The 22153-nt window shown below is 43.4% G+C and overlaps 1 protein-coding gene and 1 pseudogene across 1 annotated transcript in view; both read left to right on the top strand.

Moving 5' to 3' along the window:
- Positions 1-670: 670 nt before the first annotated feature.
- Positions 671-6430, top strand: LOC115084886 (annotated as a pseudogene).
- The window catches only part of LOC115084885 (beta-1,3-galactosyl-O-glycosyl-glycoprotein beta-1,6-N-acetylglucosaminyltransferase 3-like), a 35410-nt gene continuing 13994 nt past the window's right edge, over positions 738-22153 (top strand). The window contains exon 1 of the mRNA XM_029590274.1: positions 738-805. The gene's annotated coding sequence lies outside the window, so the exon portion shown is untranslated. The remainder of the gene's footprint in view (positions 806-22153) is intronic.

Here is a 22153-nt window from a genome sequence, read left to right as displayed (position 1 = left end):
AGCGGTTATATAATCCGCGTCCAGCTGTGGGTTTATACAGTGCACATGGCGGAGTGTACTGTATTGCATTGGCCCCAAAATGTCTCTAGGGTAATCTACCTGTGCACATCACAGTGCAGCCCCCTGAGTTTCAGTCTCTTTAGTACATTACCTTGTCTCCAGACATTTGGGTTGCTCAATCATTTCACTGTAGCACTTTGAGTCCACACACTCAGGACGTGATGCCAGAAAGTTGTATCTCATTCTGGATTGTGTGATATTCTCATTTCATCACAATCTCATGCTATGCCTCTGATGCAAATCTTTGGTGCACAGCAGGACCCGCTACCTCATCCTGTTTTGTGCATTGAAATAAGTTGTATGTCTGGTCACAGCTGAAGTTTCCAGAATATTTTTTCACCTTTTTAGTGAAGGGGTCATCTTCTGACTCCTCTATCGGTTTGGTGGAATGGGGACCTTGAGAATATCATTGGGCTCCTATAACAGGAGTACTCAGACAGAGAGCCTCTTCAATGGGTTCCTGAATAAATTTAGTGCTGCCACTTTAAGAGAAGCTCCAAATAGTTGCTGCTGCCGGTCATATTACGAACTGCCTCTTTAAAAGGAAAACGTTTGAGTAAGTACCTGCTCCTTAGCACAAAAGTAGGGCTTGTTTCCCTAGCACGACTGAGTCCTGAGTTGCAGTCTTTCTTCTTTTAAATCCTGGCTCCTGACTGCTTCACTTCAGCAGCTCCAAGAATGAATCTCTGGAACTAGCAGACAGCTGCTCCTCCAACTCGGCAGAAACAGTGAAACAGCAGTTCAGGTGAGAAATGCTGGCTTCAGTTCTCTCAGCAGCGGTGCTGCTTTTCCCCTTTGACAGATTTTTTGCAGTCCCAGCTCTCTCCTGCTTCCACAGTAGACGATTTCTTGATGCTTTGGGGGTTTATTTTATTTGTGGGTTGAACACGCTCTGGGCTACAGAAAACCCCACAGTTCTCTTTCTCCTGCTGCAGTTGGTTTCGTTTTCTCAGCAGATGGGAAATTTTGTTGTGTATAGTAGTGGAGCAGATTCTGCCCATTTGCAGGGGCTCAGTTAAATGCAGGGAGGAAAAGGCAGCAGAAATTATGACGCGCAGACCCGGCACAGATGCCTCGGGCTATCCCCCCGATGTCACCCTGAGTTAAAGAAATTATTACTCATACAAATTAAATGGATGAAGAAGGTCCCAGCTTTATTGTTATTAACAGATTAATCAACCCTTGTGCGAGCCAAATACACTCCCGGCACCAAACCGGTGCCCCTCTGGGCTGCCAACCGTGTTTCCTAGCAAGGCAGCCCCCCCATCATGATTTCCAAGCAGGGGGGCCCCACCTGGCACGACAAGGTCACCTACCGGCTCGTTCACCCGCATAAATAGCTGCGACGATGTAATCGATGTACATTATTAACATAACTCCAACTAACATAACTCTGCTAACTGGGCCATATAAACATAAGAGTTCAATTAAAAGAACAAGATGCATTTGACTTCGTCGATGCTAACATGCAGAGGCATTAAACTCGCCTTGGGTAGAGTGGGTGGGAAATGCGCCCGCCGGGGAGGGGAAAAGGGCCAGCAAGCGTGTGCTGGTCATTTAAATCGTGCCGGCGATGACATCACCATGCGCCCGTCCCCGGCCGATGATTTCACTGCGCGATCGTGCACGGAGGGGGTTGGGGGTTGAGCGCACATTGTGCGTTGCTCTTCCCCTCCGGCACATCCTCCATTGCAAGGTCGGGAGGGGTCGGGTTTCCAAGCCCGGGTTGTCACATATGTCGGTGCGTGGCCCTGGGACTTCTCTGTAGTGGTAAGTTAAGGTCAGGGCAGTCTCCAGCAGCAAGTCACATCATCTCTGAGGATTCAGGCAGACAAAACTCCCTGGCAAACAAATAGAAACTTTATTCCCACTCCACTGAGTAATGAGGAAGAAAAGTTTCCTAATGCAATGGAAAAAGTCTTTTTTTCCACATATTTTATCCCATTTTTGTTTGTTATAATTAACACTGATAAATTCACAGTAAAAATAAACTAAACTGAAAATGAAGGTCCTAAACATAGTCAATATAACCAATAGTTCATCCTATCATGAAGAGTCATGCAGAAAATATCTACTTATAAGCAACTGAGACTTATGAAATTCTTAGAAATCTTTTTCCTTTTATTTTTATTTTTTTACCAGGGTATTAGGAAACTGCTAGGATTTAATCCATAGTTTAGTTATTTCTTAACTGTTGCTGTATCGTGTTAATCATTGAAGAACATTTTGGCATAGTGTTTCTTTTGTGAGGTCAGGAAGGTTTCTGGAAAAAGAGATCAGGTAGCATTATATATTCCAGGGTCTGGGCACAAGTGAGATGATCACTGCAGGCTACTGCTTTCTGTTTAACAGTTTTTGAAATTTGATAGAAATTACTTAGTGTAGAGGGAGCAGAAAGGGGACAGCATAGAAAACTTTCTATGACCAAAGCCCAATGCAGTAGCAACATTAATAACTTTTGCAGTGCCTAATCTTTTTTGATAGCCCATAGGTAAATCATTAGCATACAGTGTTAACATGAGATAATTTATTGCATTGAAATATATATTTCAATATAGTTTAGGATTCTATTGGCTGTCAGTTCTGTTTCCTTTTTCTGTATGCAGAATTGAAACAGGCAGCACAGTTCTAGACTGGATGACACTACCAAGCAGAGCCAAAATAACTCATTTTGTATGCTCCAAACAAAGCTGAGGGAATCTAACTTTCTCCAGGTAAAGTCAGACATTTGTATATGGATGACCTGTACAGAAGCTGGCTCACCATTCTTTATTCTAAAATTCTGTAACAAAGAGTAAATAGAAATCATCATCCATGGAACCTAGAGGTTCAAATTATTCTTTATAATTGCTACTTTGTAGTGCTGATGAAGACTGAACATTTTGGTTGGAAATTCTAAAAGAAAGCTTATGCTCCCTTGTCTGTCTTCATTGCCTTGTGATATAGCCATGATCACAGTTATAGGGAGAACAGTGCTATATGGTGGAAGACACTGCTGAAGAAAGTTACCAGCAATTTGTAGTTTTCCAAAAAGGTCTTATTTTCCTAATCTTGGTATGATGATGACTGCAGTATCTAGACCCATGTGGTTTCCAGTGTTCCAGTGCAATATATAAGGAGTGGATTAGAGTAAAATTACCTACAATAATTATAAAAGAAAACCTAACAAAGCGTCTGCATTTAAAAATGATTTGGAGCCAACCTTGCAGGAGATGGCCTCTCCATTTCTTCTCTTTCGGACTACTTTTGTTTTCTGTCGCAATGCTAAAATATGTTTTTCAACCCAGTGATCAGGTTGAATTACAAAATAAGGAAAATAATCTATGGAGTAGCTACAATAAAACTCAGTTCTTCACCGCAATGCAATTACCTTCCAGAGGTGAGATTAATTGCTCCAAAATTATAAAAGGAGATCAGCAAGAAGTGAAATGGGCACTTTTGCACCAATCAAATGCTAAGAATAAGAGGTTTCCTTCAAATGAAATGGACTACTTGAAGTTTACTAAAGATTGTAACCTTTACAAGAAAATCAGGAGGTTTATTCCTATTCCACTCAGTAAAGAGGAAGAGAATTTTCCCATTGCATATTCCATGGTCATCCATGAACAAATTGAAATGTTTGAAAGACTTTTAAGGGCAATTTACAACCCTCAGAATATATACTGTGTCCATATGGATGAAAAATCTCCTGAGAATTATAAGGAGGCTGTGCGAGCCATTATTTCCTGTTTTGAAAATGTATTTTTGGCATCTAAGCTAGAAAAAGTGGTTTACACATCCTGGTTTAGGCTTAAAGCTGATCTGAACTGCATGGAGGATCTGCTGAAAAGTAAAGTGCCCTGGAGATATCTGGTAAACACTTGTGGCACCGACTTACCAATAAAGACCAATGCTGAGATAGAGCCCTGAAGGTACTGAATGGCAAAAACAGTCTGGAGTCTAAAAAGCCACCAAAATATAAAACAAACCGCTAGCTGTTTTCTTATAAAACAGATACAATTATTCAGAGAACTAATATTAGGAAAATTCCACCACCAATCAGATCTCCAATGTTTACTGGAAGTGCTTACTTTGTGGTCACAAGAGAATTTGTGACATATGTCTTAGAAAATCCTGAAGTGCAGAAACTAATAGAATGGATAAAGGATCTAGGTCTTACTCCTTTTACTCCCACCCCCATGACAGCTACTCTCGAATCGACTTTTTTCTGGTGGATAAGCATCTGGGCAATCGGGTACGTAATGTTGACCTGGATGCTATCTCCTGGTCTGACCATGCACCTGTGGTTTTGGACTTGGACGTGAGTGATGGCGATAAGGGGGAATGCTTTTGGAGATTAAACGAGTCTCTCCTCCAGGATACTCCCTTTGTACAGACCCTTGAATCGCAGCTTTCTGAATACTTTAGGCTTAATGATACTCCTGATATTATCCCAGGTATTGTGTGGGATTGTTCCAAGGCGTTTGCCCGGGGCCTGCTCATCTCTAGGGCGGCAGCGTGTAAACGCCGTAAGCAGAAAGCCAGGGAGGATCTTATGCATACCATCCGCCTCCTCTCCAGGGAACATATGAGAACCCTCTCAGGCCGATGTTATCAAAAATTATTAGCTGCCAAATCTGAATTGTATAAATTAGATAATGCCCAGCTGCTCTACGCTCTGGAAATTACTAAACAAGCTTTTTATGAGGGAGGGGACAAAGCTGGGAGATTGCTGGCCCGCAGCTTGAAAGCTAAAATGGCTCGTAACAACATTTCCAAAATTAAAGGAGGGCAGGGTACAATGTTGACTGGCTCCAAGGAGATACGGGAAGCATTCTCTCAATTTTATGGCCAACTGTACCAACCGGACGATTAGATCTGTCCGGACAGTATTGTCAGGTATTTACAAGGGGTGTCTCTACCGAGCCTTACCTCGGCTCAACTGCAGGCCTTGGACGCTCCCATTCTGGAAGCGGAAATATTAGCCGTCATCAAGAATCTTAAAGCGGGTAAGGCCCCGGGGTTGGATGGCCTATCGGGTACTTACTACAAGAAGTGCGCTACTACTATAGTGGGCCCGTTGGCGCAATTCTTTAATAGCTTGCGAGCAGAGGGTTCCATTACCACTCAGGCCAATGTGGCCGGTATTACGATTCTACCCAAGCCAGAGCGGGATCCCACGCAATGCGCTTCGTATAGGCCAATATCCCTCATAAATGTCGATCTTAAGATTTTAGCCCGTATCCTGGCACTCCGCCTGAATAAATTCCTCCCCGCCCTTATCCATAATGACCAAGTGGGGTTTGTGCCACACCGCATGGCTGCGGATAATATTCGTAAGGTGCTGGATCTCCTGTGGTGGGCCCATAAGACCAAGACACCTGCAGTGTTGCTCTCACTAGACGCTGAGAAAGCGTTCGATTTGGTACATTGGCCCTTTCTATTCGCTACCTTACAAAATATGGCGTTTGGCCCTCATTTCCTACAATGGATACAAAAGTTATATGATCATCCTCATGCGAGGGTCAAGGTAAACAATGGGTATGGCCCCGCCTTTAGTATCGGTAGAGGTACCCGTCAGGGGTGCCCTCTGTCACCTTTATTATTTGCTTTGTACCTGGAGCCTCTTACTATTAGGATTCGCGAATCCCTGACAATTAAGGGGGTGGATCTTGGGGGAACCAGGTACAAATTGTCGTTATTTGCAGACGATATTCTGTTGTTCCTGACTGATCCTCTGTCGTCCCTTAGTGGGGTCAAGCAGGAGCTGGATGCTTATAGCGCTGTGTCCGGACTTAGGGTCAATCTTGACAAGTCCGAGTTGCTGAATATTAATTTGTCTCCAGAGGTTGTGCTACAGATCAAGGGTCGCTTCTCTTTCAAATGGGCTAAGTCACATATTAAATACTTAGGTGTGCGTATCTCTCCCCTAATTTCTGACTTATTTCGCCTGAATTACTTGCCATTGGTGGATAAAATTACTATTGATATGAGCCGATGGAATCGCGGCTCCTACTCCTGGTTAGGCAGAATTGCTATTGCAAAAATGAGTATTTTACCGAAATTTCTATACCTGTTCTCCTCGCTCCCTGTGTACATACCGGTGCACACCCTCCACCAGTGGCAACGCAAGATTTTTGACTTTATCTGGCGCAGGCGACCTCCCAGATTTTCTCGTAGTCTCCTTTTTTTACCTAAGCAACAGGGAGGTATGGGTGTACCCAATATTGCACATTACTACCACGCTGCCCAACTCCGAGCCCTACTAGATGTCCATCGCACTATTTCTCCTAAACAGTGGGTACAACTTGAGCAGGCAATGGTGGGCCCGATGGTGATCTCGGCTATGCCTTGACAGCCACGCGCTGTCTGGAGCCCTGTACACTGCATTCCATGGGCCCTGGAGACCACGTTACGCGTATGGGGGCTGACTCGTAAACACCTCCTAGGGGATTTTAAATATTTTTATCAATCCTCCCTGGCTTTCAATACCTGTTTTCCCCCTGGCAGGGATTCCCCTCAATTCCACTGTTGGAGGGCAAAGGGGATTTTCACCATTGGGCATTTCCTCTCCCAGGGGTCCATACTTCCTATGGATCAGATGGCGCTTAAATATAACTTACCTCCCCTCAGTTTTCTTGCCTATGCCCAGGTTACCCATTTTATTCATTCCTTGCAAAGGGGGTCTTTGCTTCGCCCAGGCAGGTCTATTCTAGAGTCCTACTTTCTATACAGCGATATTCTCAAGGGCGCCATCTCCAAGATTTACCAACTTTTTTTCCAACAGGGTATTGAGCAGTGCACCTTTGTTAAACAATGGGAGGCGGATTTACAATCCAAGTTAGGGACTCGCACATGGAGTGCTATTTTGAAACTGGCCGGTCAGTGCTCGATCTCTGCTAAAATCCAGGAAAACTGTTACAAAATGGTATATAGGTGGTATCTCACCCCTGACAAATTACATAAATTTTACCCCCAAATAGACGAGGGGTGCTGGCGTGACTGCGGAGCTGTGGGCACTTACCTGCATATTTGGTGGCACTGTCCTAAGCTGGTACCTCTCTGGCAGGAACTTTTTACCTGGCTGGGTGGCTTGCTGGCGATTGACCTTAGTCCCGATGTTACCATAGCGCTGTTACAGGCCTTTCCTGATACTGTGCCCAGTAAGTATCATCGAGTATGTGCCCAGGTGTTTGTAGCTACTCGAAGCCTTATAGCGACCCACTGGAAAACCGGGAATATCCCATCCCTCACAGAGATTAAGGGGAAACTTCATCTATATTATCGATTAGCCTATTTGACGGCCTCCAGGCATCACCGCCTCCCCTCCTTTATAGCTTCCTGGAAACCTGTTGTTGCTGCCTTGGGTATCACCTGAAGGTTTCTTAGTCTTTGGTGGCTTTATGGGGGGTTCTCATGCCCGTCCAGAGTTGGATAGCTTCCTATAATGCATATGTGTTTTGTTTCCATACCTGTATCCTGTGCCTGATGCTCTGTACCATTTCTGATTGTTGCTCTATACTTGAGCATAAGTTGGTGGTTGGCTAGGTATATCGTCTTCACGAACTGTGTTTGGTGATCTGTCGGACATTCTGTTGTTATATGCCATTCTGTCGGGGGGAAAGGGGGGGGTGGGGGGGTTTCTAAGGGACTGCCGAAGGGGTCGGCGTCAAAATCAGCTTTTGGATGGCTTTTCTGTATGCTTATGATGTTTGTTTACTCTGTTGCACAGTGATATATGTTATAAAATGAATAAAATTTGTCAAATTCAAGAATGGATAAAGGATACCATCATATCAGAAGAACAACTGTGGGCAACAATAAATCGAATGCCCGGAATACCTGGATCTTCTCCATATCATGCTAAGTATGAATTCTCAGACATGAATGTAATTGCAAGGTTGATGAAATGGGCCTGGAATGATGGAAATATAGATAAAGGGGCTGCTTATCCTTCATGCACAGGTATTTTTCGACGGTCTTAATGGAGCTGGAGATCTGCACTGGATGCACCAGCAGCATCATTTGTTTGCCAATAAGTTTGATCCTACTGTGGATGATTACGCCATTCAGTGCCTGGAGGAGTATCTGAGGCACAAAGCTCTTTATAAAAAAGAACCGTAAGACTTTTTCCTTTCCATCGTTTGCAATTATAAAAAGAAAATGCTATAATAGTAGTAGCATAGCCTACTGGTTAGAGCAGAGGCTGAAGGTTTGAATTCTGCTTCTCTCACAGATGTGCCTTTTGACCTTGGGCAAGTCACTTCATCCTCCATTCCCTCAGGTACAACTTAGATTGTAAATCCACTTGGATAGGGAAGTAACTAAAATACCTGAATTGTAACTTGCCTTGAGCTTGGAATTAGGAAAAGCAGGTAATGAAATCTAAAATCCAATTAAAGTTCAGGTTGCCTTTTCTTGATTATAATAACTTAATAGGTATAAACTTTTTCATGTGGCTTTTTTTTTTTAAATCTACTACTAAAATTTTGAAGCAGAAGAAAGAACTGAATTCATCACAGAGGCCTCCGACAGAGAGGCCATTGCCGCTGTGTCGGAAGATTGTATGCTGGCAGGCTACCGGCAGGCGCAAAAGTTAAAATAAAAATTTTGGGAGGTGTCAAAGTAGGGCTAAGGGGAGGAAAGGATAGGGGAAGGGGTGGGAAAGTCAGGTTAGAGGGGAGGGAACGGGCGAAGGCAGCGCGGCTCGGCGTGCCCAAGGTGCACAATTGTGTACCCTTTTGTTCGCGCCAACCCCTGATTTTATAACTTGCTCGCGCCTGAGTGCGCAAGTTATAAAATTGGGTGTACATGTGCGCGCGCATGCTCCTTTTAAAATCTACCCCTATATGCAGTAATGCTCATACTCTGGGAAATAAAGTCCCAGGCCTGGAGGCTATCATGGAAGAGGCCTACTTGGATATAATATTGGTTACAGAAATGTGATACATGGCGAAACATGACTGGGATATTAGGGATGTACATTCATTAGGAACAGATGGCTAAAATGGGATTAAGGAGCCCAGTCTTTTTTTTGCTTCAAACAAATGAGAAATAAGGAATACAAACACAAAAAAAGTTTGTTTACTCATTTTCAGCAAATAGTGACTGCTATTTGAATAAATGGATAGAGATTTAATTTAAGACTTTAACAAAATTACTATGAAAAGGAAGGTGCTATTTCTAGGTGATTTTCAATCTTCCAGAGGCTGATTGGGACATCCTGGTTGTGGTATTGTGTAAGAGCAAGGAGATCCTAGATTATATGTAGGAAGAATTTTTCCAGCAGCTGATAACAGAACCGATGTGTGAGGGGGTGATACTAGATCTGGTACTTACTAATGAGGAGAGGGTTTCTGATGTCATAGTGGGGGATCACTTGGCATCCAGTGATCACCGGATGGGTGTGATTCAGCAGTAGAACACAGAAAGTGGTGGTTCATTCCAAAGTGAGGGTCCTCAACTTCAGGAAAACTAATTTTGTTAAAATGGAGGCATGCATCAAGGAGTCAGTAACTGAATGGAATTAGCTGGGGGAAATAGAAGAGCAGTAGCCAAAACTGCAAGGAGAAATTGTAAGTAAAGTAAATAAAGGAAAGAGGAAAAAGAGGCCATTGTGATTTTCTTAAGTAACTGGAAAGATAAGAGAAAAAGGGTTAGCAACCAAAAGTAATCAGAAAAGTAAAGCACCAAATGGCAGAAAAACTATCAAATAGGATAAAAGGGGACGATGACTTTTTAGTTTTTAATAGATATTATGGTGACAGGAGATTGTAAGACTCAAAATGTAAAGGGAGGAATATGTAAAGGCTGACAAGGAGAAAATGGAATTGTGGGGAATCTGCTGATGCCTGCAAGAGCACAGACCAGGCCCTTGCAGGCATCAGCTGATACCCCACAACGCAGATACAGAAGTCAGGCAATGGTCAGGGCTGACAGAGAACTAGAAGAGTCAGAGTTTAGGCTGAAGTGGAAGCAGGCGAAGATCAAACAAGGTCAGCAATGAGGTCTGGGCAGGTGGAGAAATGGAACAGCAAGGGCAGACGCTGTTCTACTTGTAATCAGAAATTACATCCAGAATGTAAATGCCATGATGGTATCGGAAAAAGTTTCCTCTTTGAGAAGACTTGAGTCAATTGAAAATTATATGAGGCATTTAAATTTAAGATTTCTTAATTTCCCCATTGTTATGGGAGAAATACCCTTGTTAACTTTTAAGAAATATGTTTCGGAGACTTAAAAAATTCCCCAGGAGGAGATACCAGCAGTTAAGAAACTTTTTTTCTTCCTAAAAGAATCAACACTTCTTCTGGGTTTCCTAGTGTTCAAGGTGTAGACTTTCAAAATCTCACTGAATATTTAGAAAATTCTAATACAGAGGTTATAGATCGTGCTGTGCTCTTTGTAACTTTTTTTGATGAATCTGATGTCTCCAAAATTATGAAGAATTACTTCAACTATATAAATGTACTGTATTGTGGTGGTCTTGTACGCATATACCCTGATTTAGCTAAATCTACACAACAGCGCAGAAAAGAATTCTTACAGATGAGATCTGAGACCATAGCACAAGGGGGTAGCTTTGTATTGCGCTACCCATGTAAGTGCATTGTAAAACTGGCCAGGAATACTTATATTTTCTTTTTACCAGACCAGTTGAAGGGTTTTCTCTCTGGGAGGAGACTACCTAGAGAGGCTATACGGGAAGAAATAAATTAAATTTGGTGGGCAATTGGGTGCCAAATGTGTTTCTGTTTCTATTAATATACTCCGCTTATGTTTCCTTTCTCTCCTAAGTTTCCTATGTATTAAGAGTAATAAGGGGTATCAAATATAAACTCTTTAGGGTATAAAGGGTTATTTACTTATGTTTAAAATGTTTCCTTTTTTTGTGTCTCTGAAATTTCCAATGCAAAGTTTATTTTGTATATATGTTAAAAGATGATAAACAAATTAAAAAAAAAGTTTATTTTTCTTGATTGACTGCCATTTTAATTATTGGGTATTATGTGATGTGTCTGCTGTTTTGAAACATTTTATTGATATTTGGACAATTTTTAATAATTTGGATGTTATTCTGTTCATCAGCTGTTTTGTAACATTTTATTAGTATATAGTTTTACAATTATTTCTGGGTGGGGATCTATCTATAGCAGCTTGGCTTGCTTTGTTTTCCTAATAGGAGGTGTATTAGTGTTTACTTAGGGCCTAGTTAAATATTTGTAGTGGTAAATTACTGTATTTTCATAAGGAGTGGTATTGTGCCTGCCACTAAAGAGAGTTTGTTTTGCTTTTACTGAGATGTCATCAGAACCAGAATATCTTTTTTGTATGGCGAGTTGTACAGGATAATGCCCTAGTTCTGCTCTGCACCCATTTTTGGGGGTCAAGGGGGTTCCTGAGGATGCAGAATGTATATTTACATTTTGCCCCGTGATGGTCACATGTTTAGTGTGTCACACGTGTGAGAACCATCTGTCAGGTGTGTCCCGGCCGAAAAAAGATTGAGAACCACTGCTCTAGAATGTTATAAGAGTGTGGGAATCATCTGGTTTCAGTAATGTGTGTTTATATTTGTGAATGCTGCACTGGTAGGTTATCCTCATGCCTTCTTCTTTTAGGGTTGTCACCCTGCTCCTTGCAGGTTACCCCGGAGCTTTCTGTAAAAGTTTGCAACTGCTGCTTTGTGCAGTTAACCCTCATGCCAAAATATTACACCACAATGAGCACTTGTCATTTCTGTTCTTCATTCCTTTCTCCAGTCACTAAGGAGGGATACCCAAAGCTTCTCCCCCAGCTCCAGTTGGTGCTCTTTTCTTGGCCCATAATATAAAGGAATGACTCGCAGTCCACACCCTTCTTTGTCCCACACCATTTTCATTGATGTTCACATTCTGTCCTCTTTCCTGCTGTAATAAAAGAATACAGTTATTGCTCTATTGTTTGAAAGAGCCCTGCACTTATGGCCTTTCCTGAATGTGTAATTCCACTAGGGATGTGAATCGTTTTTTAACGATTTAAATGATCGTCAGATAATTTTAAAATCATCATTAATCCGTAAGGGACTCGATACAATAGGAATTCCACCGATTTATCGTGAAAAATCGGGTTTTTTGGTTAGTGCGCACTAACAGGCGTTAGTGCGCACTAACAGAAAATGATACAATTTGACACTTCAGGTCAAGTTCAGGTCAGTTAAGTCAGTTAGGAATGACTATGTATTCCTATGGGCTGGCTGCCCTCTTATTTATTGATGTTACCAAGGTTCCCACTGAGGTGATGGTTTAATATATGGGGGATGGGTGGAAACGGTTGGTAGCTTGACAAAAAAAGTAATGTGATCACTGATCAGTCAATGTGACTAGAACTTGTGCCCTATCCCTGATACAGGGAGTGTTGTGATCTTCCTGCACACAGTGCCCTATCCTGGTTACTGGGGGTTTTGTGATCTTCCTGCACGCAGTGCCCTATCCCTGATACCGGGAGTGTTGTGATCTTCCTGCACGCAGTGCCCTATCCCTGATACCGGGAGTGTTGTGATCTTCCTGCACGCAGTGCCCTATCCGTGATACTGGGATGTGTGCAGGAAGATCACAACACATCTTTCTCCCATTGCTCTCTTATGAAAAGTAATTAAGACTTTGTTTTTAAACATGCATCTATCCCATACCCAAATGGTGCTGCCTCCCCCCACCTTCCTGACCTTTTCTATGTCTCCAAGGACATCAGGGGTTTGGTCATCAGGGGTTGCTCATCAGGGGTTTGGTCAGTTCAAACTGCACAAGAGCCAGGATACTTGCTAGCCCTGCCCTAGTCCCCTGCCCTCCCCCTCCTCTCCCTTCTCACCTCTGCCCAGGACTACACTCCCGGCTAGCAGCCCTGGCCACATAGCCCATGTCCCTACAGAGGCTGGGCCTTCTCAATCTTTGGCCCTCCATCCTGGACACCCACTGAGACAGAGGTAGAAATAAAGCACAACAGTAGAATAAAAATGGGATTTACTAGATTAAACATCAACAGGGTTGACTACCTTTTCTACTTAATAATTACTTGATAACTCAGAAGGATAAATCACAATAGCATAAACTCTTAAAAAGGTAAGTAACTGACCTCAGATTATAGATACAATGAGGAAACTATAAGAGAGAAAACAGTAGAAGTCATTTATTCAAAACAGTCCAATAGGAGTTGTTAAATTATTAAAAAAAAAAAAACCCCCAAGAACTTTATTCTTCAGAATATTGCAAGGATAAAATTGCTCAAATTAATATTGTACAACACTCATTCATTGGGGGCCTATCTTAAAGACTATGGTCAATGGCATGAGCTGACTAAATCCTTGTAGAACTCAGATGGGCAGCAGTATTCATATCTCTGGGGAATAAAACAGTCAGTAGATGTTTAGGTTTCTGACTAATCTTTGAGCGGCTGGAACTGTTTCATTTTTTGGCCATAAAGTTTAACAAGAACACAACTGGCACACAAACTCACTGTACCCTGGATGAAAGATTTACATAAACCCAAGGTTTCTTCCTGCAGGTGGCAATACTGCATCTGTTCCTACACAGCCTGGTTCAGCTGCAACAGTTCTCACAGCAAAGAAGGGGGCAGGGAAATGTTCTTCTCCAGCTCCAACCCAAAACTGTCCCTCAGAGTCTGCTCTCCTCAGCCTCTCTCTTATTCTGTGTCCCAACAGCTTCTCCTGCAGGCTTCATGGTCTCTCTCCAAAACAGCTGAGCTCTGGATCTTTTTTGTCCCCATGAAATCATGCTTTGCCAACCAGTTCAGTGGGACAAGTTAAAAATAAAACAGGAAGTGCAGATTCCATTGTCTCTGCTGCCTACTTCCAAGCTTGACTGGCACAATGCAGGCTGAACATGCTTGCTGTCTTTCAATAGGTCACGTTCAGCCTGAAGATTTAACCCCGTAATTGCAGGACTGCAGCTATCTTAGTACTGTCTACTAATTTCAACCTCTGATTTTGAATGCAAGGCACAACATCAACAATTAGGTAATCTGAAATCCAAAAAATACTTTCCCACTAACAGTCATCACTTAACCAGTTAACTGTTCATATTGCAAAACCTGAGCATGGGTTAAAGTCCAGAGAGAGGTTAAGGGTGGATCAGTAATTTACACCGACCTCACGATCTCTCATTCTCCCTGTTTCAAACCCACCAGTTGCAGCAGCCTCCTTCTTCAGGCCTGCATGGGCCTTTGGGACTTCTCTTCCTTCTTTTGCCAATGTGAGATGATGGAACTCCTTCTTCTTACGACCTATGTGGGCTCATGGGATCTCCTTTTCCAAGGTCACTTCAGCGGCAACACTGCATCTAGAGTTTTCTGGTGTGTGCCCAAAGACCTGGCAATTCCTTTAGAATTCTGGAGTCTGGTCAAAAGCCAGAGCGTTCCCAGGTATGATGCTTAGTACAGGGCTTATTTAATTAATATATATTCCACCTTTCACCTTCGTGTCCATCCCTAATAACCTTGCCTTTGGTTCTATGCTAAGGGATTGCTATCAAGTTTTGTAGTCCAATTACCAACCTGTCCTCACAACTAACTTTGTCACCACAAGTCAGAAATCTAGGAGTTATACTAGATAACCAAATGAATTACAGATCTCTCATCAAGAACATCATAAAGGATGGATTCTTCAAATTACAAGTCTTAAAAAGACTGAGACCACTCCTCCACTTTCAAGACTTCCGATTAGTTCTACAAGCAATCATTCTCACAAAAATAGATTACTGCAACGCACTTCTACTAGGCCTCCCTGCTAACGCCTTAAAACCTCTTCAGATGTTGGAAAATGCTGCTGCAAGGATCCTAACCAAGACTAACAAAAGAGAACACATCTCACCCATCTTAAAAAGTCCACACTGGCTTCCCGTCAAATTCAGAATACTATTCAAAGTGCTTTCATCAATCCACAAGGCACTACATAACTTTGCCCCACTCGAGCTCAAAATCCCTCTCAAACTCCACACCTCTACCAGACCAGTGAGACAAGCCTACAGAAACAACCTTCAGATCCCACCGATTGGATCAACATTAAGTAAAAGAGCCTTCTCTACAGCCGGTCCCAAACTCTGGAACGCTCTCCCGTCAGACCTCAGATTAGTGCAATGCCCCATTATATTTAAAAAAAGACTTAAGACTTGGTTATTCAACCAAGCGTTCTCATAAGCACCAGCCTGCTGAACTATCCCTGCCAAGGACCCCTTCTTTGGTAACCCCCCCAGAGAACTATATAGATCATCTCCAGAACCCTCAGGCCTTATATGAATCCTTGGCAGACTACAATCTATTACCCAGCTTTATACCTTTCACCTTGGTTTTTAGCCTACATTAGGCTCTGTAGCATTTATATTTATGTTATGTTATTTACCCCATATATCTGTATCCAAGTTACATCTACCTGTTCATTGTAAGACATGAACTTGTCATTGTTTCTGTTGAGAATGTAAACCGAATTGATCAGTAACTCTGTTATTGGAAAGTCGGTATATAAAAGTGCTAAATAAATAAAAATAAATAAGGATTTTTCACCCATGGGTGCTGGGTTGGTCCACCTCAGGCCCTTGGAACTTGGTTTCTGAGCATGAGGAGCAGGAGTAGTTCTAAAATGAGGTAGGAAAGGTGGGGGCGACAGAAAGTTGCCCCTTCCCTAAAAAAAAAAAAACCCTTACAGTGGCTGCCTCACTAGGCCTTTTAGACTTCTAATGCCAGTGTCACACACACATTCTCCCACCATTCACAAGTCTCCCATATCCCCAGGGGGCAGATGCTGGAGAAGGGTGGGATAGGGTGTGAAGGAGTAGCCTACGGGTTAGACCAGCAAGCTGTAAACCAGGGAAGCCACTGCTACACCTTGTGACCTTGGGTAAGTCTCTTTGCCCTTCATTGCCTCAGGTACAAACTATTGTGAGCCCTTTGAGGACAGGGAGATATCTACAGTACCTGAATAATCAAAGTTGAAGGGCCTGAAAAGCAGAACAGAAATAAAACTAAATGTGGCAGACCCTCCCAGTCTGGCCACTAGATGCCACTATCCCTATACTTAGAACATACTTAGATAGGAGTTACCTATAACCTTCAGGCCCAACCATCAGGAGGCCCAACCATCTATAATCTTCAGGCCCAATCATCAGGAGGCTTTGGATTGGGTGACTCAATGTTATTTAGCCCAGTCTTACTCATGGGTTTCAGTTAGAGAGAGCAGTTGTAGAGTAAACATTTATTTTTTCCACAGTCTGGTAGGGCTTCCCGGCCTTGCCCAAAGGAATTTTCTTTTAGAAGACGTACTGCACGATGCACTCCCTGCCAGAGGGCAGAGGGTCCTTCTTTTAATTTACAGTGAGATAGACTTTTAAGCCTGATACCCTTTGGGGCCAGGGGCTCTCTTCATTGGACCAAAAACCTGTGAGCCTTCTGTACTCAATAGGTGGGCAAGTACCAGTGATGGATCCTGCTGCGAGAGACAGTGAGGGCAGAGAAGATTTCCAGATTAAGACAAAATATTTTTTTTTGGAACTTAAGAGTAGTGGGGAGTTTTTTGGATCCCCCTTCCTCATCGGGATTTCGGTGCTGTGAATAGCCTGGTCCCCAGATTTTTCCACAAGAGAAATCACCAGGATTAACAGCTATGGAAAATGAACAACTGAACCAAAGGAAGACAGTACAAGAGAAGGAGATCCCATCTGAATTTCCACCCAAGAAATCAGGACAGGCTGGGTGTCCATGGGAAAGAAGATCTCTAAAGGTGGCATTTTTACAGTTAAAAGAGAACCCTCTCAGTAGGATTCCCACAGCACAGCCGCTGGGAGACTATGCACTTTTAAAATCATCTTGGGCTTTCCCCAGAGGTCTGTAATAAGGACACCTACCTACACCGATGATGTACATCTGCCTGTATTACAGGCAGATGTACATCATCATTTTGGATAATGGACTTTATTTTGACTTTAGGAATCAGTAAACTTTATTTTGACACCCAGTCCTGGTCCTGTCTGAGTTCTTACAGCCTCTCACGCATGAGAAGCGCTTGAAGTACAGAACACACATTGGTGACCTTCTTTTATCATCTGGGACATAAGCAAGAGCTTCCCCCATAAAAAGGATTCCCCCCCCCCCAGGTATTAAGAGTCAGGGTGGGAGTGAATGGTTAGCCGGAACAGCCCCAGAAGATATAAATAAGATTGTGTGCCCTTGGGACTTAAAACACCCCACTAAGCATTACATAAATAAATAAAATAGGGTTCACAGGAGTGTGGCAAGATTGCTAGCTGCCCAGAAAGAGTGCCAGTTATAATATATCTGCCACTCCTTTGGGAACCCCGACTCCTGACCCCCCTTCCCCAGCATTACAAATCACCAAAAGGGCTAGATTCTAAGAGAGAGCCCCTCCCTGGCCCTCTCTGGTGATGACACCAGCACCGCACTATGGAGAAGGGGGGGCATCATTTCATTCCTTGCCTCAGAAGGTGCCCTTGAGCTGCCCCTGATTAGCAGTGTGGTTGGAGTAGTTTTATTTCAAGAAAGGAAGGAGGCTCGCTATTGGAGAGCCCAAATAAGCTCCCCTGCCTGCTATAGTGGGACATTTGAGATGATTTGGCCCTGTCAGTGCCCTCCTTATTTTGAGGGGTCACAGTCTGAGCAAGGAGAATCTGAAGTGTGGGTTTGTGTTTTGAAAAAAGAGTGGGTTCTGTGTTTGGTCTGCTCCCATTCTGGAGGAGCTCCCACGCCTGCCAATGAGGAGTGGGACGAGGTTGCTGGGCTTTGCACCCAGACAAGGCAGAGCTTCAGCTGCCTGTCGCTCTCTTTTCTCTATGCCCTAGGAAAGTGGGGTTAGCAGTGTCCCACACGTAGGAACTGCTTTTGGAGCACAGTTTTTTGGGGGTTTGCACCTGTGAGAGGAGGGAGATCTTTCCCACTCTTGGAGAAGTGTTTTCTTTTTTTTTCTTCCCCCCACCCCACTGGGATAAGATTCTGAACCCTGACTCGGAAGCTGAAGAAAAGGAACTTCCATCACACTGAGTTTTCATTACCCTTTCTGTTTTGATGCTTTTGTTATTTTTTGACCGTTCCTATTTTTTTTAAGGTACAGTAAATTTTGCTTGGATCATCCCTCCAAGCCTTCATTTATTTTTCCATTGTGAGATCCAGCTATCTGAGAACAACTTCCATGAATACTCTGGGAAAGGTTGACTGAGTGGTGAGACTGAAAGTGGCTTTCCCATCCCCTTACACCGTGTGGCCCAGGAGGTTAACCCTTCCCCCCATTAGACATGAACCCATAACCCGGGGCAAAAGGGCTGGCAACTGTACAACTGGACTTAGCACTGGCACTGAGTGTGGCCCAAGCAAAATTCAGCAAACAATTTTTTTTCCCATAGACAAAGAATGGGAGAACATATTTAGTAAAGAGACCCCCTACCTTTGTACCTGAGGCAATGAAGGGTGAAGTAACATGCCCAAGGTCACAAGGAACGGCTGTGAGAGCTGATCTCTGGCTTCCCTGGTTTGCAGCTCTCTGCTCTAACCATTAGGCTGCTCCTCCCTCCACACCCAACAGCCACTGTTGAGGGATGGAGCCAAAGAACAGTTTTAGAAACCGATGCTTTACTCAAGTGCTACACAGCAGAGAGGGTCCCCACAGTTGGCTAGCAGTGCCATTTTGATAATAAGGCCTCACAGAAGGAGCCACGCAGTTTACAGTGGTGGCAGTGGCAGTGCGGCATCTTCCCCCAGATCTGGCATCCTGGGATTCTGCCCTTCTTGCCTGAGCCTATAAAACTTTATTTAGGTATGTGGTAGTGGATTTTCCTTCTCTTGAAGATAAGAGCAGATTAGATAACTATCGGAAAAAACTTATATACAACAGCCTTATGTCAGGGAGTCAAAATTGAGATCCGAATAAGCTCTGACTTTCTACAATTCCATAATTTGTTATGAATGTTGTGCATAATATAGTCATAATTTTTAATTTTGTATCAACTTTATGCTCATATATGTAAACCCCCACCCCCCTCGAAGGGGGTACATGGAAATCAGGGGGGTCACATAGCTCTAGGACACTTCTTCTATATCGCGGCCGTCTCCTCGTCTTCAACAAACTGTACAGTAGGACAGCCACTGGGAGTGCCGGGTTCATCTGGCAGGGGTGGGGGGATGAACCTCCTGGGCCCCTGGTGCTGTTGTGGGCACAGTCCTGCTCGACTCAGTCACCCCACATTTCTCTTGCACTGGTTAAAACATTTGCACTCAACCCAGGCATCTGCTAGGCCGGGATATGGCTTGTATGGCATCACGGAGTCCCAAAAATGGTGTTCAAATAAAAGGTAACTTAGTGTTTGAAAAGTAGGATTCAAGCCAGTATGGTGAAAATTAAATATAACATCTGAAAAATCATAATCAAAAAAAGCAAGAGTTTCTTTATTCATGGCTCATCCTCAAGTTGTTGTTCTTGCAACAGAACCAGTGTCCAGCTCAAAAATACCTTCCCCCTGGAGGGAAGGGTAATCTTCTGTTGCAGCCAACATAGCCAAAGAGCTGTAATGAAAATAACCCCTTGCTTCAGGGGGGAAAACCCCTCCAAAACAGATATTGTGTGTCTCAAAAAATCACCACAGTTCTCACTCGTAGCTGTAAACTGAGAGCCAAGGAGAAAAACCCCCCCCCAAACAGGAACCCATCCTTTCAAGATACCAGGGGTTTGCCCTTCTCTCAAGTAACTGGCCCAAAATGTCAAAAAGGCAATAACTTCCAAAATCACTCTTCCAAACTCCTTGCTCCAAAAACGTTCACTCTCCTTGGGCATAATCCAGCAGGGAAGCAGAAAGAGCCCTCTGGTCAACTCTTTGAAAGAAGGAAAATGCCTCGTGCACAGGCTCAGGGAGAAATTGATATCACTGAGCCTTGGCTGACAAAAAGCAAGGGGAGGACCCCAAAATGCAGAACCCCTATATTTCAGGTATTCCTTCAGAGCAGAAGCAAGGCCCTGATGGATTATGTAGTAGTACATATGTAAAGCAAAGCAGGACAGACTACAAATCCTATGATGCTGTGAGGCAGGAATTTAAAAAGGAGGTCCAAAATCCTACAAGTGATTCAGTAGCATCTAGCACATATTTTTTATTCTCCAGAACCTGAAAGTAAATATAACTTTTTATTAAGGATCCTATCTAAAGCATAAAACAATAGTGAATAACCTATCCTGGTTTGTCTAAAGGATGTATACATATCTCTTAGGTTTTGCCTGCAGGCTTTTAAAGTAGTTGCAACTTGACAAGTGCTATTATAGAGTCATCAGTCTTCAGGTTAACCAGTCACAAAAGGAAATAATTAACCCAGAGTACTCAGAAACACCTTCGGGCCGATACAGTAAAAATCACTGGAGAGCGGGCAAGCGCTCGCTCTCCCGGCACGCACACAGGCCACTCTCCTGTGCACGCGATTCAGTAGATAGATTTATTTAAATTAGACCCAACGGTAAAAAGAGGCGCTAGGGACACTAGCGCATCCTTAGCGCCTTTTTTCGGACAGGAGTGGTGGCTGTCAGCGGGTTTGACAACTGACGCTCAATTTTGCCGGCGTCGGTTCTCGAGCCCGCTGACAGCCATGGATTCGGACACCGGACGCAGGCAAAATTGAGCGTCCGGTTTTCAACCCGCGAGCCGCAGGCCTATTTCAATTTTTTTTTTTTTTTTTTTTTACTTTTTTAAATTTTGGGGATCTCCAACTTAATATCGCCATGATATTGAGTCGGAGGGTGCACAGAAAAGCAGTTTTTACTGCTTTTCTGTGCACTTTCCCGGTGCCCGGAGAAATTAGCGCCTACCTTTGGGTAGGCGCTAATTTCTGAAAGTAAAATGTGCTGCTTGACTGCACATTTTACTTACTGAATCGCGCGGGAATACCTAATAGGGCCATCAACATGCATTTGCATGTTGCGGGTGCTATTAGGTTCGGGGGGGGGGGGGGTTTGAATGCGCATTTTGGATGCGCTATTACCCCTTACTGAATAAGGTGTAAAGCTAGCACGTCGAAAACGCGCGTCCAATTGCCGGCTAGTAGTGCGCTCCATCGGCCTGCTTGAAAGTAAAAAAAAAGAAAGAAAGAAAAGCTCAAGGGGCTGATCATTGTCAAAGATAAGTTAAACTTTAAGATAATCAATGAAACAAAATATATTCTGTGGCTGGCTGTGTAGACCTGTTGGAAAATAGTTGGAAGTGAGGAATGCAAAATTCAGTCTTCTTGGAAGATGGACAAAACAACTGCAATTTATCCATTAATTCTTATCAGGAAGCTTGGCTGGTTCTCACTAGAAAATAGTGCAAAAGAGCTTTGTTCTTTGCATAGACGCACAATAAAGGAGGAGTACATAGCTAGTTACTTGAGTATAAATGAATTGTAGACAGGGCCACAATGAAAACCTAAATTAGCTTTAGCTAATACAGTGGCCAAATTACCTAGCTCTAGGAGGGAGATTTTATGTCAGTCCTGGATTTCCAAGAACTCCATCCTGGTGTATTCTGGGATGTACAATGCTGATTTCGAAAAGCAAATTACCCTGATCTCCATTCAAAACTCAGGACTGGGCAAAAAAATCTCCCTCCTGGAATTTAACTTGGCAGGGCTGAGGTAAATTTTGGAAAAGCGGCCCACTTAAGTCTGCCTGATTCCTCTGGTTCCCTTTCCCTTCCCCTCTGTAACTTCTCCTATCTTCCTCAGCTCTGCTTGTCCTCCTGTTTCTTGCTCCTTTCTGCAGCTTCTCCTCCCAGCAGCCACAATGTCAGCATTTCTCCTACACAATCAGGGGCCAGATTTAAGTTTATGGTGTCCATAGGCAGAGGGCCGGAGTTGAGGTTTGCTCCCCAGAAATAAGAGAAGCAGCAGGAGATTCCCAGTTTGTGGGTGCCTTCAGAGGTTTGCACCTTTGGCACGCACCTATGTTGCCTGTGCTTAGCTGTGGCCTTGCAAATCCTTTTCAACTTTTCCCTCTCTTTCCCTAACCTTCCCCCTTTTTGCTCTCTTTTGAGAAATGCCTTGCAGTACTCTTAAAGAATGAATGCTAGAAGGAGATTTATGGAGTAACATGTAACCTGCAGTG

The sequence above is a fragment of the Rhinatrema bivittatum genome, chromosome 2, assembly GCF_901001135.1.
Source record: "Rhinatrema bivittatum chromosome 2, aRhiBiv1.1, whole genome shotgun sequence".
Classification (NCBI taxonomy): Eukaryota; Metazoa; Chordata; class Amphibia; order Gymnophiona; family Rhinatrematidae; genus Rhinatrema; species Rhinatrema bivittatum.
This window is presented reverse-complemented; position numbering and strand designations above follow the sequence as displayed.